This window comes from Castor canadensis, chromosome 2 (assembly GCF_047511655.1).
Source record: "Castor canadensis chromosome 2, mCasCan1.hap1v2, whole genome shotgun sequence".
NCBI classification, from domain to species: Eukaryota; Metazoa; Chordata; class Mammalia; order Rodentia; family Castoridae; genus Castor; species Castor canadensis.
This window is the reverse complement of record NC_133387.1, coordinates 177,232,270-177,251,190: the sequence shown is the minus strand read 5'-3', so window position 1 is coordinate 177,251,190 and position 18,921 is coordinate 177,232,270. Positions and strand designations below refer to the sequence as shown.

Below are 18,921 nucleotides of genomic sequence, written 5' to 3'. Positions count from 1 at the left end.
AATATCACTTCTGAATGTGAGATTCTATAATGTGGTTTGGAAGAAAAACCATTATCACTCTGTAATAGGGAGAATGAAAAGAGAATTGTCAAAAAATAGAAGTGCCAGAGAATTCCAAAGATGGAACACACATATACAAACTTATATATGTAAAAAGACACATATTGCATAATATATGATACCTTGTTCAGGACTGTCAATCTTTTTCATTAGAGTGCCATCTCCTTGTGCATAGGACCTATCTTATCAGCCATCATACATTTCCATATTCCATGATACAAATAAGAATTATGTTTAGTATATTACAAATTTGCTAAAATTACTATTTTAGGCACCAAATTGTTAGAAATTTTCAATAATGTACTTTGTTTAAAAGACCAAATGCACATAATATTGAGAGTAATAAAGGATATTTAACAAAAGTATTTATTCCCTGCAATAAGATATGTAAATATTGACAGAAAAAAGTCCCAAGGTCTGTACACATAAAGTGTAATAAAAAATATGAAGACTAATGAATTTTAAAATATGTTTATAGGTGATACAGCTTACTCTGAGTGGCTGAAATCTGGGGCATCATAGAGAGGTGCTGTCCTCCATGTGTCCAATCCCATGAATCCAGTCTTATCCTTAGCATCTTTCTTTCAAATAGTCGAGTACTAAAAGTAAACTTATGACTTGTGGACATGCATTTCTACTTCTGGACTGATTCCTTGCCAAATCTCCAGAAAAAATTAAGATTGGTTAAGACAAGATACTGCTTTTCATTCAAAACTTCTTTTTTCCAGAAACTTATTTAAGGCAACTTTGACATCCTTATTCCTCAGGCTGTATATCACAGGGTTCAGCATGGGCACAATAATGGTGTAAAACACAGAGGACACATTCCCTTGGTCCATGAGCAGACTGAGGATGGATGTAGATACATGAATGCTAGAGAACCAAAGAACACTGCAACTGCAGAGAAGTGAGAGCTACAGGTGCTAAAGGCTGTGGACCTGCCCTCAGTGGAGTGAATGTGGAGGACGCTAGACAGGATGAAGATGTAAGATCCAAGGATGGTCAGAGCTGAGACAAAGATATTAAAAGCACTGAAGCACAGAATTGCTACTTCAATGAAAAGAGTACTAGAGCAGGAGAGCTCCAATAGTGGGAGAAGATCACAGAAATAATGATTTATTACTTTAGCCTTACAGAACATCAGTCTTTGCATGCAGACTGTGTGAACCATGGCAACAATCAAACCCATGCTTTATACCCCAACTCTCATTCAAGAACAGACTTGGTAATCCATGATCACGTTAAAAATCAAGGGGTTACAAATGGCCATTGTAGCCAATATGTGATATTCTGATATTGCAAAAATAAGGAAGAAGTAGATTTGACTCATTCATTCAGGGTAAGAGATGATGTTCTTCTCTGTTACAAAGTTCACCAGCATTTTGGGGATAGTGATGGTGGAATGGCAGAGGTCAATGAATGACAGCCTGCTGAGGAAATAGTAAATTGGGGTATGCAGATAGGAACTGAGCCAAATCAGAGTGATGATGCCAGGTTCCCCCCACTGTGAACATATAGATACTCATGAAGAGGAGGAAGAGTGACAGCTGAAGCTGTGGTTTATCTGAGAGCACAGCAAGGATAAATTCAGTCACTGTGGAGTGATTTCCTTCTGTTGTTTTCTTTTAGGAATTCTATTTGGAAAAGAACAGGAAAAATTGGGGGTATTTATTGTTCCACAAAACATAGAGGTATGAAACAGAATGCAAATCTTTTAGCCAGGCATCCCTAGTTGTCTGACATCTTCTCACGTATGTTAGGAATCATAACCCTTAGGATTCCTAACATATGGGACAAGTGAATAAATACAAGATAAAATATCCCTGGTTGTGTTCTATGTTGTGAAGTGGTTATTAGTACTCTGTCCCTGAACTTTCAAAGAAAGAGTAGCGTTTTTATGGAGTGTGAAAAGAACTTTTCATGTTGTATTTGTAATACTCCCAACTCCTCCCCAAAGTACCTTTTTATGTTGTAATAAAAGCATCACTAACAAAAATCTCACAAGCAATACCACACTTACCCTTGAAGGAATGAAATATTTTCCCCCAAATTTCATGAACAAAACAAGATGTACATTTCTTGAACTTTTATTTAACATTAAACTTCAGATTCTAATTAGGGCAACCAGATAAGAAAATGAAAATAAAAGCCTCTCAAATTCAAAAGCAAACAGTAAAAGTATCTCTAATTTTAAATAACATAATCTTATATAGAGAAAGTTTGTGACAAAGATCTCTTAGAACTGCTCAACAAGGTAGTTGGACACAGTGTAGATTAGCAAGAAAAGTTAACTATCATAAAAACCATTGCAGTTTTATGAAACATAGTGAAATATTTCAGAATAAGTAACAAAAAAGAAGTGTGTTATATGTAAAATTACAAAATAGTATTGAAAGGAATTGAAGACCTATATAAATGGAGAGGCATCTCTTGTTCATGAATGAAGTTATTCAATATTATAAAAACATCAACATCTCCCTTGATTGCTACCAAAATCTCCCCAGCTTTGTTACTTCTGATATTGATATGCTGATCATAAATCCTTAAAATGAATGTAAGAGACACAGAATACTCACAACAAGATTGAAAGAGAATAATAAAATTGAAGTCTCACATTTTCCAATGTGAAACCTGACCACAATATTACAATGATGAAGATAATGTGGTGCTGTCACAAGTTTAGACATACAAGTCAATGAAATGAATTTGACAATCCAGAAAAAAGCTTCGTTTGAGAATTAAATGGCTATGAGGGTTTCATGAAAATTCACTGGGCAACTGTTGTATTTTTAACAAATGATGTTGAAGCTATTAGACAACATGTATAAAAAATAAGTTGAACTCTTTCTCATACCATACACAAAAAGTAATTTAAAAATGAGCCATTGAACTAATTGTAAGAGCTAAAACCACAGTACTAAATCATTGTGAACTTGGAATTGGTGATGGTTTCTTAGATAAGATGTCCAGACTAGAGGCTAGTCACAGAAAAAAAAATAGTAAATTGGATATCATGGAAAAATAATTTAAATTCATGTCTTAAAGAACATTATCCAGAAACTGAAGAAAACAAACAAAACAAGAACAATATTTTAAAGTAATCAAAAACTTTTACATGATATATGTAAAGCATCTTACAGATTTATAATAAAAAGACATATAATCCCATTAAAATGGAGGATTAGAACAAACATTCTACTTGAGATACAGAAATGACCACTGGGCACCTCAAAACATGTTTATACTCATTAATTATTAGGGATATCCAAATCAAAACCACAGCAAAATAATATTTCACTTCCATCAGGAAGGCTGCAAAAAGTGTAAGAAGTTATTGGCAAGGATGTGAAGGAATTAGAACCTTCATACATGGTTGGTAGGATTGTAAATTGGTACAACTGCTTAGAAAAGAGTTTGGCAACATTCTAAGTATAAAATATGCAGTTACCATGTGGCCTAGCAATTGTACTGGTGAGTACATGCTCACAAGAATTGAAAACGTACATGTACACAAAACTCGTTACATGAGTTGTTAGAGCAGCATTACTTACAATAGCCAACGTATGGAAACCATTCAAAGGTCCAGTCATGAATGGACAAGCAAGGTGTAGTATATCTATATAACTTAGTCCTGAGGATGTCACATCCTGAATGGACCTGAAACATTCTAAGTGAAAGAAACCAGACCTGAAGGACACATATTATATAATCACATGTACATGAAGTGTCCAGAACAAGAAAATTCAGAGACAGAGAGCAGCTTAGTGCCATCCAGGCACATGGAACGGAAGGTACATGGATGTGACTGCTAATAGGTATGGGGTTTTAGCTGGAGTCATAATGACAATCTGCTAAAATAGAACATAGGGATGGGTGTACAACTTCACAAATGTACTTAAACACTGAATTATAGAGCATCAGTTGCATTATAATTTATGTCTTATAAAAATTCAAACCACATGAAAAAAATGACACCTGGCAATCACACAATATTCCATCACAACCTACTACATGACCACTCTCCTGGAAGGCTTTCCCCTTAGGTTATGTATGCCTGGTGAATGCCTCTGTACACATGCCAAATATGCCCTTCATGTTTTTCTCCAAACAATGTGATGTGGCATTTCTTTCTCCAACAAACAAGAAAATATACTGAATTGACTCATAGGCTTTTTTTATCATAATTTTTTTTCTTTATAATAGATAAACAAGAAAGAATACAGATCTTTCTAAGTATTACCTATTAAGTAGTGACAGACACAAAGCACACCTAACTTAAAATGTTTCTTCTATGTTTTTTATCAACATACAAATAAAAAATGCAAAGAAGTAAACATAATTAAGAAGGACTGAAATCTTAAAGACAAGTGAAGAGATTGTCAGAAATTCTGAGCAGATTCAATTGAGGTACCCAGGAATTTATTGCCAGACACCTTCCTTGTTTTCACTCTCCAGTGGGACAGTAGACAACAATCCCCAATTCTGGGAAAATTCTATACTTTACTAAAATAGCCTAAGAATGTCTACAGGCTGATAGTGTTAACTCAAGATCAAACTAAATTTGGTGATTTTGTAACCCCAGAAATGATAGTTGTATTCTGTAAAACCCATTTTATGTAATTGATTACATCTGATTTTCAATCTACTAAAGAAGCTGAAATTACATATTGCTATGGTTTTAATGTGTGTCCAAAGTTCATGTGTTAAAAATTTAATCCCCAATCCAACACTGATGAGAGGTAGGATTTTTAAAGGAAGATTAGGTCATGAAGCAAATGGATTAATATTGATTGTTTGGGGAATGGGTTAGTTATCACAAGTGTGATTCCATAGGTCTCTATATTTTGTCTTGTCTTTAGAAAAGCATTATGTCAATAACTTAGATGATACCATATTAAGAAATTATTATTAAATTTATAGAAAATAACAATGAATACTTGTATGATGATAATAGCCAAGAAGATACATTTGGCCTGTGAATGTGGACTGATATTAAAATACATTTTATTTTGACATGCATAAAAGTTTCCTGTGTGTCCAGGTTAGAAAGATAAATGATCCAGCATACCTGCTCATCAGAATTTTTCGACCTAGCTATGGTCAGGAGGTGACTAGACAATAGTATCAGCATCATGATTTGGCAGGTCCTACATTATACAATAATTGTGCCAGTAGTGCAGAATGAGTTCAATGAAGGCTTTTTAAATGAATCCTGAATGTAGAAGCATAAGAAGAAATAATCTAAGTCTTCTCAATGTTCAAACATTAAGAAGTACTGATATAAGAGGTTTTCATGGTCAAAAACCATGCATGCGAAGAAAAACACCAAAACATACCAATAATTTCAAAGGACTAATTAAAAGAATTAATGTATCTAAAATGAGGAAAAGTGATTGGTATAAAAAATAAACTCATCTAGTGAATTGTCCTTAATTGTGGTAAGGGACTATACGTTATGATGATAGGTTATACATTTTTAGGAAAAACAAAGATTTACATAAGAATAACTTACATATAGTATCTACATGACTAAAGAACTGTAGGGTTTTTTTTCCTTGAACTACTATTTCAGGTTTTCCATCTATTGATTTCACGTATTTGCATGTCAACAGTGTCTGAAAATTCACTTCAAATGCCTCCAGCATTACAGGAAGCTAATTAATCAAAAACTACCACTCAGGATGAGGCTGAAAACTGTTCATTGCTCACAGACATTACTTTATTAGAATCACCTAGCTAGCTGTAATCGAAGAGATTTGTTTCCAATACATGAGAAAAAGTAAAATAATTATATATCATAAATACAGTTAAAATAATTTTTTAAACATTGAGAGGATTCAGTCCTCTGCAAACCATTGGATTCATTCACATTATGAACATGGGGTCCCTCAATACAGAATTATGTGACTTAGTCACATTCTTTAATTTTATAATCTTCTCTACTTACAGAAACCTTATAATCATTTAATAAGTAATTGGTATTAAACAACTATAGTGAGATTTATGTTGAAGAGTTAGAGAAATATGTAAGCCTTGCTCCATGCCTTCATTGATCAGTTACAAATCACACTAAAACAGTTCAGAGAAAACATGTAAGGAATGTGTAAATGAGTCAAAACTCAAATAACAACCCATGAAGGTCTTATGTGATGAATATTTGGTGTCAGAAGAGACAAAGATGTTTTCACATAGAAAATTTATACAATGAGAATGGAAATAAAATTAAATCACAGAAAATGCTTAACAAAAACCAGGGAAGGGGAAAATAAAATTGAAAATAAATCACAGAAAATGCAACAAATAGAAAGTAGTCGTGAAACATAGTATATGTTAATGCAGTTATATCACTAACAACTTTTAATATGTATGTTCTAAATAAACTGTTTTTAAAAAACTGATTTTCAGAGTGGATCATAGAAGACAGAAACATGTTTTCTACCAGACCTTCTTTAAAGACAGAGAGGCTAGAAGGATGGAGAGAAATATATAATGTTAACACTAATCAACACAAATTTGGAATAGCAATGTTAATATCAGACAAAGCCAAGATGAGAAGAAAGAAAACCACCAAAGATAATTAATGGGGTGAATGAACGAACTGGAGCACAAAATATGTATATATGGAAATGTCACAATAAAACAAAACACCTGTATAACTATCATATTCTGAAAAAAAAATGAAGGTTGAAGTAATTACCTAATGATAGAATAGTCAATTCTACAATAAGGCTTAATCTTAAATCCAAATATATAAAACAAAAACTGATAGAACTAAAAGGAGAATGATAATATATTGAGTTAGTTCATTGGGTGGGGCTATTCTTGGTTTTCTTCTGATCAATCAGATATTTCAGAATGAGATGGACTTCTTAAAGAAGCAATGGCTGAGTTGGAAGAGAAGCATCAGGTGCTAAGCAATCCCTATTGAAACTGTGTTGGAGTTGGGCAAGATAGGAATGGACTGAATGAAGTTTATATAGAATAGACTCCCTGTATTGGAGCCCTCAGACTCATTTGAAGAGGGAGAACATTGAGGAAATACATTTGCCATCCTTCTTGTGCCAGTTTTCAGCAATCAAGAAACAGTGTAAGGAAAAAGAAACCTAAATATAAAAATGTGTTGGGCTCCTTACCTGAACAATCATCAGCACATGAAAGCAGAGGTGATTTTATTTTTCCTGAAACAGAATCACCAGCCTTGAAAAGGGGTTTCAATGACTGTGATGAAAAGGCTACTTGATCATGAAGGTTAGCACTTGTTTCGATTTGTGGAATATATACTTCATACAACATTTCATCAAGTGGGAAGTCACATGGAAAAATGAAACCATGCTTCTTGAAAGTTGTAGTCCATTCTATAAAGTAGAAAGATGAAAATTTTGATTTTTTTTTACTTTCTTTACTTTTTCTTTCTTTTCTTTATGATTTTGGGAAAAGGAAAAGTGAAAAATAAATGAAGTGATACATTCTCTGTTTGATAAGTACAATTACAAAATACAAAATAAATACAAAAACATGTCTATTTTTGCATGCAGAGCTGAATTCTACAGTTTTATGCTTAGCAGGAACCAATTTCTTCAGATAGTACATAGATAGGTGCTATCTGGATGGCAGACTTGGATAAAAGCAAGACTTGCAAGAACACTGAGAGCTTACTTTTCAAACTTTCATGTGCATGTAAACTACCTGGTGACTTTGTAAAAATGCTGACTTCAACAGGGTAGTTCTTGTTTTTGCCTAAAACTTGGCATTTCTAATGAACATACATGTGATGCTACAGCCTTGTTATGTAGGTCACTCTCAGCCATGAACAAACTGAGAAGAAACTCTGAGGAGATTAGACTCCTAAGGTCAATTTATGGAACAGGTATATGGAAGTCAGGAGTACACTATCTATTAATGTAGAAAAAGTTATTGAGGTCATGCTTAGACTTCTTGAAAATTCAATCTGAAGTAATGAGAGTTCTAGTTTAATTCCTTATTCTTATAAGTAGTGATACTATGATACTAAAGGGTTAAAATATTTGCTCATCATCATATAAATATCTATGTGGTTTTCTGACCAGTGCCTTTTGCTTGCTTCATATACTACTAAATCAGCCTATAATTGAGAATACTGGACCAGAACACACAATGAATAAGAAAAATATGAGAAAAGTACCAAAAAGTGTACAATAAAGCCAATAAGGATTAAATGAGTCAATCTATGAAATGCCAGATACAACAAAGAAAGTCCAGAAATAGTCATTTAAATATTGGTACAGCAGTGACCTTAAAGTATACAACACAAAATTGGGTCATCTCCACTAGGTTAGGTGTGTTTCTGTCTTAAGTGGTCATGGGGAGTTCCATTCTTGCTAATACAGTTAGCAATAAAGACTCAGGTTATAGGAAAGTGTCATTAACCCTATGTTTTCTTTTATTACAGTCAATCAGAGCCTGACCTAGAGTCCTCATGGGTTCAGGCTAGGCCAATGGATTTCATTATAGTCATCTTACAATATGTTTTTTATTTAAGGAGAGACATGTCTCTAAGTATAACTCAAACAAGTGGCTTTGGCAGTGGCAAAAGGCATATATTATAGACTGGCAATCCCAAACAGAAATAATTAATAAAGGTCTCAACATATCAATGTTCATAGTGGATGCCTTGGGCCCATTTCTTTGTGATCTTGATGCTCCATCAATTTTGTTGTTGGCTTTCAACTTTTATCCATCTCCTTCTACAAACGGTAGTCTTCAAATCTTACCAGCATGGTTCTGGAAAAGACACCATATCATAGAGCATAGACATAGTGAAGGCAGATTATTCTTTAACTCAGGCATTCCATAACATCAGTGCTGCAATGCTTCACTGGAGTCCAAGTCATCAGTTTTGTCATTATAAAAAATATTGCAGAACATTGTTGAATATGAATGCTTTGAATCACTCCAAGAAAGGGAACAGGTTTTGGGACTACTATCACTTTAATGAAGTGAATATGCTAAAAGAAAGTTGGTCCCATTCACGCATTGGATCTGACAGCAATAAAACATAAAAAATCCATCAAAGCAGAAGAGGTGAAAGACATGGCAATAGCCAAGGACAGGCCCTCCTTCTAGATGGTCTCCTCTGAAGCAAAGACAGCAGGATCCACAGATGACTCCAGGAAAATACTAACAGCTTCCACAAATAGGTGTATGTTGGAGCCTGTGAAGATGGCAAACAATAGTCATGACTCAGGGACAGTAAATGAGACAGCAGCTTTTCTCTCGGTGTCCCCTTCATGTCCTAGATCATTTCTTATGAGTCCTGCTTTATCTTCCATAATTAGTACCACTTAATTATTTTTTTCCTATCATAATTATTCTTTAATCTTCTCTTATCCTAGAAACACTGAGCACCAGTGAGATGTTCAATCCAAAGAGCAAGTGGTCCAAATCTTCTCCTGTTCTCATCATCATAGTACAGGCAGATGGAGGAGAGAAAGTGCTACTCTGTGCCTGCAATTCACATTTCCCATCCATGTCCTGTTCCCTTTTACACATGTCCCCTGCCACTTGCTTACAAATTTCACTTCTATTTTTTCAAGGAAAGGACTAGCTGGGAGATTAGAAGTTATAGGAACCAGGATGGTGTGGGGAGTTACAATGGGGACTCCTCTCTTGCTCTCCCTCTGCTAGGCCTGAGGCAGGGTACTTGGGGTGACAGCTGGATCCTCAGAGGGAAGGAAACGGTTGTGGGAGCATGTTCCTTCTTGTATGGTCATGAATCCAGGCCAAGGCTTTCCTTTCCAGAAGCCCCCAGTGTCATGTCAATTCCTTACCACTGGCATTCATCTGAGCACAGCAAGGACTGTCGCTCAGCCTGAGGAGTTCACATGCTGTACAACAGAGAGAAGCAACAGGCAAGGGCATGAGGCACTCAACAAGTTGCAGATAGCTTACTCTCTCCTCACCTGCCACCATTCAAACTATAGTCAGGTGGGGTTAGCTGGCCTCTTTACCTCTACTTATTACCTATAAGGCATAATGCCAGTCCCTGAAACTCAGGGAAACAATCCACTGAATCTCAGTGAGAAAGGCCTTAAGTTTTAATATCAGAGTAATTACCAGGTCAGTGATACAAACACCCAAAGAATTACCCAGATGTGGTAGGACTCTTGAGTAATTGTCTATATTTTATAAAGCATTTTCATTTTTAAAAATTCTAATTCTTATCTTTCCCCCCAAAAGACATGAAGAAATATCAATAGCCAGAGTTATTTTTTAAAACAATTCATACAGAAGTTAATTGAATCCTCAAATCAGCCTTATAGCAAATCACTGAGGTGGGACTAAAAGCCACATACTCTGGCAGTAGTCATATTGTTCAAGAGAAAAATTTCCAACTTAGATCCAAGAACTGAGTTTTACCCCATGGTCCCCAAAACTTCTGTTTGGGGAGCTACTTTTCTTCCTTCCTTTTTCTCTATCCTACTTTCCTTTTCCTTCTCCTTCTTCTTCCTTCCTTTTCTTTCCCTCTCTCCCTCACACTATCCCTTCCTTCCTTTTCCTAGCTCCCTCCCTGTCTTCCTGTTTTCATTCTTTCCTCCCTTCCTCCCTCCCTCCCTTTCTCCCTCCTTTCCTTCCTACTTTTCTTTGTGTTTTTGGTGGTAGGGATCAAATTCTGGGCATTATGGATGTTTGGCAAGTGCTCTGTCATGAGCTGTATCTCCAGTACTCATGATTTTCTTAATTTGGGCACAGGTATCATGTGCTTTACCAATGGTCTCCTTTCAGATCAAAATACCTAGTTCCTTCACTTCTTTGAGGTATGCTTAGTAAAAGCATTAAGAACCCCATGCCTGTACTCCTGGTTCTTCAGCAAGGATCACAGTGAGTTATAAAGTATAGCTCCCAATATGGTCACTTCTAGTGGTAAATGTACTTTTGAAATTCTTTGATCATAGCCCTGAACTACATTGCCTTTTTCAATAATCTGTGTCTCCACTAATTGTGTTTCAAATATGCTATTTCACATTTCTTGTAGACTTCTAAAAAGTCTGATTTTTCACAATCAGCCAAGCTTAAGTCAGTATGATTCTCTTCTCTACTGTGTAATTGTGATTTTAGAACACAACACAGAACTTAACTTTAATTATTCCTATATTTGTTGTCATAGTTTTTAATATAATTGTATTTCATGATTCTATGGTCTTTGGAATCCTGTTTCTCTTGTCTAGCAAGGAATATTATCAAAGCAGAGGAGGATTTTTGTATTTGTTTGTCATCACCATTTATCTTATAATATCCTACTAGCTAGCACATTCATTCCTTACTCTTTAGCATGAACAACCACAAACATTTCCAAATTCTGCCTATTAGAAATTAATTAGCTTATTATTCTCCTATGCTTTCATTTCCCAGGAAGAACTTGATCTACTCAAATTCTCATAATTAAACCCACTCCCTCAAAAACAAAAACAACAAAATCCTTTGATTTTTTTCTAATCTGACCTTGGCATGGCACACAGCCTGAATGTTCTCCAGTGTCATACCTAGAACCTTGGCTAGATCTTTATTTAGGACCCAGGATCCATTTACCTTTTGGAGTTAAATAAGCTGCTGAGAGGTAGGGAGAGAAGAAGGGAGAGAGGGAATGAGGAAAGAAGGAGAGAGAGAGAAAGAGAGAGAAGAAGAAGAAGAAGAAGAAGAAGAAGAAGAAGAAGAAGAAGAAGAAGAAGAAGAAGAAGAAGAAGAAGAAGAAGGAGGAGGAGGAGGAGGAGGAGGGGGAGGAGGAGGAGGAGGAGGAGGAGGAGGAGGAGAACAATGAGGAGAAAGAGAAGGTGAAGGTGAAGGAGGAGCAGGGAGGAAGAGGAGAAGGAGGAGAAGAAAAAGAGACAAGAAATTATGGAGCTATTGTCTTAGCACACTTGAACTGCTTAATTCAGAGACAGTCTATAGCAAAAGTGATAGAGAATTCACCACATAGACCAACACTTATCTTGAAAATTTTGAGAATTTGTGAAAGGATCACCAGTTGAGCAAATAGGATGGCAGCAGAATTCTGTATAGGTAAAGACAATGAATATAGTCTTTATCCAAACATAGGCAATGTTTCTAGGAAGAGAGGGCAAAAAGGCTCTGTTCAACCGGTGTCATCCCCGACTCCAGTCAAGTAGAAGACTTCCAGGTCTTACTGTAGATTAAGGAAGCTGGGCTGACTCTGGTAAACATAGGGACTGAACAAATCTAATCTTCAGACTGACATCTTTCAAATCATTTACCTACTGGGTGGATAAAGCTACAGGACAACAAGCATTGAGGATTCAATAAATCAGAGAAGCAAACTGACACACATCTTACCTTTATGGTGACTTTGCAAGCTGAATGTGTTGCTGGAAGTACCTGACTTTCCTCTCTCATAGGTAGCTTTTTTGGGTGACATGGATATTTTTATTCAGGCAGTCACTAGCAGCTTGACATTTGCCTCTTCCTACATGTGTCAGAAAATTGACAAATATTATTGAGAAAAAGTCCTTGGAAAGATGCTCATTTAGCCTATATAGGCCATCGTGATTCAACAAACGATGTTGATCCTAATCATTTTGCTGGGATGTCAGGGTCTCTTTATTTTTATTTTTATTCTTTTTTGAAATTTTTTATCATTCAATTATTCACATGTGCATACATTGTTTGGGTCATTTGTGCCCCCGCACCCACTCTCTCCCCCCAACCCCCTTGCTTCCAGGCAGAAACTGTTCGGCCCTTATCTCTAATTTTGTTGAAGAGAGGACATAAACAAAATAAGAAAAAATAGTGCTAGTTAAGGATACCTATACAAAGAGATTCCTAGCATTGCTTCCATGTACAAATATGTTACAACCCAAGTTGATTCATCTCCAACTGATCTTTATACTGGTTCCTGATCCCCTTCTCATGTTGATCTCTGTTGCTTTAAGATTTCTCTATAAGTTCCTCTGGAGTAGGGAAATCAAACACTTTCATGCTTGCATTTTCTACCTATCCCCATACCTCCCCTTGTTATGTGCTCTCCCCTTGTCATATGACCCAAGTCCAACCACAATGCTGTATTTGCCCTAGATCTCAAGTCTGCATATGAGGGAGAACATAATGATTTTTGGTCTTCTGAGCCTGGCTAACCTCGCTCAGAATGATGTTCTCCAGTTCTATCCATTTACCTGCAAATGATAAAATTTCATTCTTCTTCATGGCTGAGTAAAATTCCATTGTGTATAGATACCACATTTTCTTGATCCATTCATCAGTAGTTGGGCATCTTGATTGTTTCCAGAACTTGGCTATTGTGAATGGCGCTGCAATAAACATGGCTGTGCAAGTGACTCTGGAGTAACCTGAGTCATATTCCTTTGGGTATATCCCCAGGAGTGGGATTGCTGGATCATATGGCTGATCTATGCTTAGATTTTTAAGAGGTCTCCATACCTCCTCATGCACCAGCAGTGTATGAGGGTTCCTTTTTCCCCACATCCTCGCCAACACCTATTGCTGTTTTTGATGATGGCTATTCTAAAGGGTGAGGTGGAATCTTAGTGTGGATTTGATTTGTATTGCCTTTATGACTAGAGATGGAGAGCATTTTTTCATGTGTTTTTTGGTCATTTGAATTTTTACTTTTGAGAAAGTTCTGTTTAGTTCAGTGGCCATTTCTTTATTGGTTCACTGAGAGAGTTTAGTTTCTTAAGTTTCCTGTATATTCTGGTTATCAGTCCTTTGTCTGATGTATAGCTGGCAAGTATTTTCTGCCTTCTGTGGGTGGTTTGTTCAGTTTAGAGACTATTTCTTTTGTTGTGCAGAAGTTTTTTAATTTTATGAAGTCCCACTTGTCCATTCTTTCTCTTAGTTGCTGAGCTGCTTGGGTTCTATTAAGGAAGTCCATGCTTATACCTATTAATTCCAGAGTGTTTCCTGCTCCTTCCTTTACTAACTTCAGAGACTCTGGTCTAATAATAAGATCGTTGACCCATTTTGAGTTGATACTAGTACAGGGTGATAAACATGGATCTAATTTCAGTTTTTTGCAGGCAGATAACCACTTTTCCCAGCAACATTTCTTGAAGAGGCTGTGTTTTCTCCATCATATATTTTTGGCATCTTTGTCAAAAATAAGGTGGGCATAGCTGTGTGGATTCATAACTACGTCCTCTATTCTGTTCCACTGGTCTTCATGTCTGTTTTTGTGCCAGTACCATGCTGTTTTTATTGCTATTGAGAAGAATGTATATTGTGCAGAAGTTGGATGAAATATTCTGTAGACATCAGCTAGGTCCATTTCATCTGTGATGTGACTTAGTTCTAGAATTTCTTTATTGATTTTTTGTTTAGTTGACCTATCTATTGATGACAGGAGAGTAGTAAAGTCTCTCACTACCATTGTGTTGGAGTCTGTATATTTTTAGGTCCTTCAGAGTATGTTTGATGAAATTGGGTGCATTGACATTGGGTGCATATATTAGGGTCTCTTTAGAAGGCAGATTCATTGTGGATGGAGATCCAGACTTAGGATATGGGTAGTGTACACACACCTTATAAGAAGAAAAACCACAGGATACACATTGGCATTGAGGATGCCCTGCTCTTTGCATCATGCAATGAGAATGTCTGGTAATTTAAGTCTCCAACTCTTTCTCCATACCAGTTTGTGTAACCACCTATATCATACCATGATTCTCCCATGGGCCTCAATCTTGCACATATGCTAATCATCTGGGTTCTCTTTTTACTTTCTATAGGGTGATTTGAAATTCCTGACACATATTAAACATATATCCCGCATCTTTGCATGATTCAGTTGCTCTTTCCAACTAAGTCTTAAAATGAATTTATCCACCCCCCAAAACTGTTTTTCCTCTCAAATTGTTAATGACCAGTGTATTGCACTCTAAGTACCCAGGTTTGGGAGGTGGGATTACTCTTTTAGCCTCACCTGGGCTAGCTTACTTGTATGTTCACTATTGTCAATTCTTTACCTCTGTGTCACTTCTGTGGTCCATTAAAATATTTGACAGTCAGACCACAGACTTACACTCCATTCCCTGTTCTGGCTTCAACTGTAGAGATGTCAGTGCTCATTTAGATAGTCTGTCCAACAACCTCACGCAAAGTTTCTTGAGAACTGAGTTCCATTGGCTTTGGCTCTGTTCTTTCAGCCAAACTCTCCAAAGTCATAGTAAGGCATGTGGAAGAGCTCCACTTGTAAAAAGTAAGCTGAAACTATCTTAATTTTCTAAAACAATATTCAGTGTTTTCTACTTTTCTTCAGAGATGACTGTTTAACCTATCTTTGACCTCATTCTCTAAAATTCAGTCATTGATTTCTCTTTTGTTTCTTTTTTCTATATCATCTTTCCATCTCTACTTCATTCTGTATCCAGCCTAAATCTCAGGTCCAATGTTTTGTACCCTCACCAAAGTACTAAATTTCCTATCTATAATTTGTGTTCATCACACTCATCTGGAAAATCCAGACACTGAAATTAATTCAACCCCTAACCTGATCATTCTTATACCAAAGCTGCTGTGAATAAAAAAATACATCACATAAGCCATGATTTTCTTTTGTGACTTGGTCCCACTAAAAGTGAAGGTACCGAAATTAATCTGGACTCTCAGCACTCCTCAGTAAATAAATCTTTTTCTCTCTAGAAATTCTACTTTCTAAGTGTCCTTAGTGGCTCTTTCAAATTTCTGCCTTTTCCTCAGTTCCCTACTCTACCAATTCCAGTTTCAGGTCATTCTACTGATCAGTCATGTACTATAATCAGTATTTATCAGTCAAATTAACAAGAAGCTAAATTGGATTCAGATTTGTGTGGTTTGACTATCAACGATCATATGTACTTTGTACATTTTAATATTTCCTTGTTTCCTCCCTTTCCTTTTATATAGGAGCTCCTGGCTGCTTGATCTCTTTGTTTCTGGCAATGAAAGCTGTGAAGGAGCTCAGGAGTCCAGATCCAGTGCTGATATTGAGCACATCTTCTTCATCTGTGGCCTCCTTGGCCTAGATTAAAGACTTTGCAGCAAGACAGTGAATGACATGACTAAAAGAAAATAAAATTTTCCTGAAATTTAATGAAAAGTAATCAGATAGATTCCAGCTAATGGGGACCTTAAAAACATTAAGGATATCAGAAGAAAAAAAAGTCAGAGAAAGAAGAGTTAAACCTCGAATGGGTTAGAAAGGAAAAGTACTTGTAGGAAAATAATTGAAGCCAGGGTAAAAAAAATGAATCAAGCTAACAAGGATGGCAGAGCAAGGAAGGAAAGAAAATGAAGGCATAGACAAAGCAAGACAGGGATAGGGAGAGGAGGGAAGAGATAGAAGGAATCATAGAAAATCTGAGTTTCACCCATTATCTTTCTTGGGTTGCAGAGAAAATGTTACTTTGTCCTCACTACTCTTACTCTAGAGTTTGTACTTGATGTGTAATTTTCCTGCAGCCTTAGTTGTCTACAAGTTAGAGAAGTGAAGGGATAAAAAGGAGAGATCTCCAGGAAAAGGGCTAGAAGTTGGGGCACCAACCCACCTCAGCACATTACAATTTCTAAGAATCAAAGAGTAAATACTCAAGTTTTTAAATGGGCAAAAAAATTGAACCGTTGGTTTTCAAAAGAACTACTGATCAGTAAGTCCATGAAGAAATACTCAAAATTTGTAGTCATAGAAGAAATGCAAACCAAAACAACATTGATACTGTATCTCACTTCAGTCAGAAGGGCAATCACCAAGAAGGAAAATGACAATAAATGCTGGTGAAGACGCGCAGGGGAAGGAGGTGAAAGAACCCTTCTACACTGATGGTGGGAATGTAAATCACTGCAGACACTATGAAAATCAGTATGGAAATCCCTCAACAACCTAAAAATAGAACAGGCATATAATCCTTCTGTCTCCTGGGCACATATCCAAAAGAACGTTAAGTCTGCATACAAAAGAAATACCTGAATGCTCTTGTTTATTGAGGTACAATTTGCAAAGGCCCAGATATAGAATATTGTTAGGTGCCCATCAACAGATGAATAGATTGATAAAACGTAATATATATACATATGGAGTATTATTCAGTCATAAAGAAGAATGAAATATTAATTTGTAGAAACTGGAAATCATGTTAAGTGAAATAATGTACACTCAGAAATAAACATATGACATGGTAACTCTCGTATACAGAACCTAGATCCATAAATACAAACAAACAAAAACACATGAACCTACAAGACTATTTGTGTTGGCAAGACAGGGAGTGCAGGGACAAGGGAAGCTGATGGGGAGTAAAAATGATCAAAGTACATTGTATACAGATGTGGAAGTGTCATAATGAAACCCATTATTTTATACAATAAAACAACAAAAATAAAAGAAACTTGTATCTGTGATGAACTACATCCCCACAAATCATGATCTAGATGAAGACATCGTAGGGTATGTGTGGGTATGTAATCACGTGCACAAGTGTGTGTGAGTGTGATGCACAAATCTAGCCATAGCAATTTTAGAATGTACAAGATGACTCTACCTAAAGTCCTCCCTGCAACTTGATGGTTCATCAGAATGGTTACTATAAGTGGGAACTGCTTTATTTTGGAAATTAATATGTGTTTATATCAAGGAAATGAAAGACAAACTCAGTATGAGAATAACCGAGTTTATCTCAGTGCCTGGTGAAAGAATACCAATGTGTTCTTTTCAATTATTACTTTTGAATTTGAGATTATATGTGGTTTGGAAGAAAAAGCACTCTCTTGGAACAGAAAGAATTGTCAGGGAAACAGAGGTGTGGATAAGGGAATATTAAGAATTCTGGTTTGCTTCTATAAATACAGACTCCTACCTGGTGTGTGGATGCAATCAGGGGCTATTTAGATACATTGATCAATTCGTCTTATGGGTAATTCCCTTTTCAAGACTTGGAAAAACTTTCCCTGACCATTCTGTTTCCGAGAACACCTGCCAGTCCAGTTAGTCTTTGGAACCTCCTTACTATAGTGATTGAATGATAGTTAATGTAATCCATGATAAAACTTGACTAATTTTTTGCTTGTCTATCTTGTTCATAGCTGCATACTTTGGGTGTAGTACTGTCACAGAGAAAGGACTCAAATGACTAGTTGAGAGAACAGCGTATCAGTCACTCATCTGGAGAGGTCAGGTCAGTTTAGTTCTCATGTGAATTCAGCTATATGTATTATTATATGGGTTCGGGAAAGATATCACTTTTCCAAATGATGTCCAGGCCAGCTTTGGCAAAAAGCAAGACCCTATCTCCATAATATAACAAAGCAAAAAGGGCTGGAGGATGTTTCAAGTGATAACCTGCCTAGCAGCGTGAAGCCCTGAATTCAAATGTCAATACCACCAAAAATATAAATACATATTGCATGACATCATTTGGAAAAGTGATATCTCTTTTTGGAGAAGAGACATTTCTCCACACTGCTATCCATGGGAAGATCCTCCACCCCTTTGTTTTCCTCTCCCTCATCAATTTTTGAAGACTTCCCTTCCAAAAGAATTCTCAGTAGGAGGAATTCTCCTCCCACTAAGTTGTCCTTATAATAGAGGAGGGTCTCCACTCTGATGTGTGTGTGCATGAATGTAGATACCAAGTCAAAGCTGTAAAGCTGTGTCTATGGATCCTAGCGTTGGGGATGATGTTGGTGAATAGTTTTTGAAGTCTTAAGATTAGCATTCACATGAAGCAAAGTGGATGACAGACCCTTCTTTCTTTCTGTTTTAGTCCCAAGCCAACCATTGCCACCTATGCACAAAAAATTGCTCTGGAAAGAAAGATCAGGTACTGTGAATGGACGATAGGGTGTCATTTCTTTTTCCTTCTGTACCAAAGGTAGGCCAAA

At 36.4% G+C, this 18,921-nt stretch overlaps 1 pseudogene; it reads right to left on the bottom strand.

The window, feature by feature from the left end:
* Window positions 1–764: 764 nt before the first annotated feature.
* On the bottom strand, window positions 765–5,194 carry LOC109677212 (olfactory receptor 8G1-like; annotated as a pseudogene).
* Window positions 5,195–18,921: the final 13,727 nt, after the last annotated feature.